General features: G+C 46.0%; 1 pseudogene; it reads right to left on the reverse strand.

Moving 5' to 3' along the window:
- Positions 1 to 316: 316 nt before the first annotated feature.
- Positions 317 to 2,324, reverse strand: LOC103692478 (ATP synthase subunit g, mitochondrial pseudogene; annotated as a pseudogene).
- Between the last annotated feature and the right edge of the window lie 1,267 nt (positions 2,325 to 3,591).

Consider the following 3,591-nt stretch of genomic DNA (forward strand, 5'->3'; position numbering starts at 1 on the left):
TGGGGACTTACTAAGCTGGGGGACAGAGGTGAAGCACGCAAGCTTGGAAATCAGAGGTCTGAGTTCAAACCGCAGCTCTGCTGCTCTCGATGGGATGCAGATCCTATCACCTATTACAGACTCAATTATCCCCCTCTATAAACGGAACTAATCATGATCCCTTCTCTCCATGGTGATGGGGCAAGGGATGAAGAGTCCGTGTGCTCGGTGCTCTTTTTTTCCCCCACAGCTAGTATTTTAGTCAGAGAGCAGTCTCATTACACATGGTCCAGGAACATTCAAATAAGAACTCAAACTGGAAGTTAAAGATTGGTCTTCAAACATCATAGCCAACAACGCCATGTTTGCCTATGATCTCTCCGACATAAAACCACATCCACACCTCAGTGGCCACCAAACCGTTCAGCACAGCTTCCTTCACTGTAAGGTGTCTGAAGCTGCCAGTTTTAGCCCTGTGAATTATTTTTTCATGCTCTGAATAGCTGTAGGGATTTCACCAGGGGTTGGGGGAACCAGCTCAACCTTGGTGTAGTGCCAAAATGTGGCCAATCAAGGCTACAAGTAAGTCACAGCAGCGGCCACCATTGACAGTGCCTTCTTCACAAAATCACGGATGAACTTGGCCAATGTCTAAGGTGGAAGGTACGTCTCCCCGAACCACCGGCTGAATGTCCAATGCATGGTGCTCTTAAAACACAGCCTTATACTCTGTGAGTTCTCCAACGAGTGGGATTGTCGTCATTTTTACCATGCGTATCAGCATAGTTCTGCCCAGAGAAGTATCTGTCAGACAGACTGGCTCTATTGCTAATGCATGGAATCTATCTAATAGAAAATCACATATCATCTTGATTGCCCATACAGAAGTCAGAAGCCCAAGGGAAAGAAATCTGGGAATGCAAGTCTGCTGGTAGAGTGTTTGCCTAGCACCTATGGGTGAGCCTCTTGGTTTACACCCCAGCAATGTATACAACTGGACGTGGTGGTGCACACCTGTGAGCCTAGCATTTGGGAAACAGAGAAAGGAGGATCCAAAGTCAGACTCAGCAGCTACGTGACAGGTGAATTCCATCCCAGCCCCTGAGCTACGTGACAAAAGGAGGGGGGTTGTGACCCCAGACAGAGAGGGAAGGGCTTCCCAGAGCCAAGGCTCAAATGCTAGAGAACGTACTGGTTTCCCAAGGTTGCCCACAAGCTGAGAGGGTTACCACCAAAGACCCTGTTCCCTCACAGCCCCTGAGACCAGAAGTAAAACCATGTGTAGGCAGAGTCCCTCCGAATGTTCTAGGAGTCCAGCTATCCTTGCTTTGCCCAGATGCAGACAGCAGTCAGAACCCCTGGTGACCATGCCCATTCAGTCTGCCTGGCTCCACAGACCCTCTACTCTGGACGCACATGTCCTCTCTCGTCCATTATAAAGGCAGTTCTCACCAGAGGCAGGGCCCACGGGGGCGATCCAGTCTTTTCTCAATACCCTTCATTCAACTATGTTTGCAGAGACCTTCTGTTCCAGATAAGTTCACACTAACCAGTCCTGGGGGTGAAGAAATGACATTCATTTTTATGGGTTATCAATTATCTGTCATAGTGATGCCCTTCCAGGCAAGAGGAAGCCAGCCGTGGCCTCAGATCACTGAAGACACTAAAAGACAATGAAAACGACTACTAGGAAGGGTTTCAGGGCAGGAGAGGCGCTTGCCTGATCTAAGGAAAGTGAGACCAGAGAGAGGCAAGCAGCCTAGAGTGCCAGCACCCAGACAGCCTTGGATATCAGCAGCAAGATCAGCGGGGTGCCCACATCTCCACTGCATGTGGAATGGTTGCCTTCTAAAGGGAACCTCAGCTTTACATCACCGTGGCAAAATGCTGGAGGCAGACCAACTTAAAAGAAAAGGGGTGGGGGGGGGACTGGAGAGATGGCTCAGTGGTTAAGAGCACTGACTGCTCTTCCAGAGGTCCTGAGTTCAAATCCCAGCAACCACATGGTGGCTCCCAACCATCTGTAATGGGATCTGATGCCCTCTTCTGGTGTGTATGAAGAGAGCAACAGTGTACTCACATACATAAAAGAAAAGAAAAAAAAGGTTTCTTTTGGTTCACAGCATCAGAGGGTCCAGTCCACAGCCAGTTAGCTCTGCCGATGTGGGGCCCGTGGTGAGGAAGAGTTCAGTGGTACAAAGCTGACCACCTCATGAATCACAGGAAGTGGGTGGAGGTCTCAGTATCTTTCAAGGACACGCCCCCAATGACCTCACTTCCTCCCACTGGGCCCCACCTCCTAAAGCTTCTGCCATCTCTAAGTAGCCCCACACACTGCTGACCATGCTTTTAGTAGGTGGACTTTAGGGGATATTCGACCAAGCTCTGGGGCTGAAGATGGAATAAAAGGGGGTTCTGCTCTTCTCCCAGTCCTCCTGCTTCCTGGGCATGGAATGTTGATGTCAGATTAAAAAAAAAAACTTAGTTGAACTTAATATGTGTGTGCATATGTATGCAGGTGCCTGCAGAGGCCAGAAGAGGGCGTAAGATCCCCTGGAGCTGGAGTCCCGGGTGTTTGTGAGCTGCTGTACAAACTCAGTCCTCTGCAAAGGCAGCAAGCACGCTTCCTCACCGAGCCATCTCTCAGGCACCCCCATCAGTCCTTTCGAAATGAGTGCGCGCCTGCGTTTGGTACACTCACTTATAAATCATATTCCCATGCTGCTGCGCTGGTTCTTTATATTCATTATAAGATATAATTGAAATTACTCAGAATCAAAGTGATAAGATAAAATATTTTAAATTATTGCATACATCTAATGGCTCAAAGCACTTTTTCTGCTCTCGCAAAAAAAGAAAAAATTTGTGCAAACCATGTGATTGGAAATGCTCTAGTTTTCCAAAGCAAAGCTTTATGATACAACAACTCAACGGTCTGCTCCTTAATTCAGATTATTTTTATACTTGGTTTTAATTGATGTTATGGCTGGGAGAAGAAAAGAAAAAAAAACAAAACAAAAAAAACAAAAAACAGAGAGAAGGATACCCTGGCGAAGATGTGCTGATCCAAATAGGAAGGCAGCAGTGCCAGGCTGGGCTTACTATATCCTCAGTTCTTTTTCCTTCCTATCCACCAATTATGCAAAGTTTTTTGTTGAAATTCAGCAAGCAGATTTCCATCTTCTCCAATGTCAATCAGCAGTTCTTACAAACTAATCAAAAGGTGTTACATTTTTATATTTTTAGCAAACAGGTTCGGGAACACTTGGGAAGATTTTTTTATATATAAATCAGGTTAAATTATTCTGCTTCCAAGTTCTTAAAGTTTACATATAGAGGAGCTGTAATAGGTGACATGCACGAAATGCTTCCCGTCAGAGAGACTCACACAACAATGGAAACACGTCCAAATGTTTGTTTTAAAAATACTCTCTACTGGTTCCTGTTGGAAAATAATTTCTCTTTTGGTTATTATTTACATATCAGACGTACTGGAGGGAAGCAGAGAAAAATGTCCTTTTTTTTCCTTTCTTTTCAAAAATCTCAGTTACCTAAATGCAATGGGGGTGTGCCTGGATTGGACCACGGGACAGAAGAGAGATGTTAGTGGAA

This window comes from Rattus norvegicus, chromosome 5 (genome assembly GCF_036323735.1).
Source record: "Rattus norvegicus strain BN/NHsdMcwi chromosome 5, GRCr8, whole genome shotgun sequence".
In the NCBI taxonomy this organism is placed as follows: domain Eukaryota; kingdom Metazoa; phylum Chordata; class Mammalia; order Rodentia; family Muridae; genus Rattus; species Rattus norvegicus.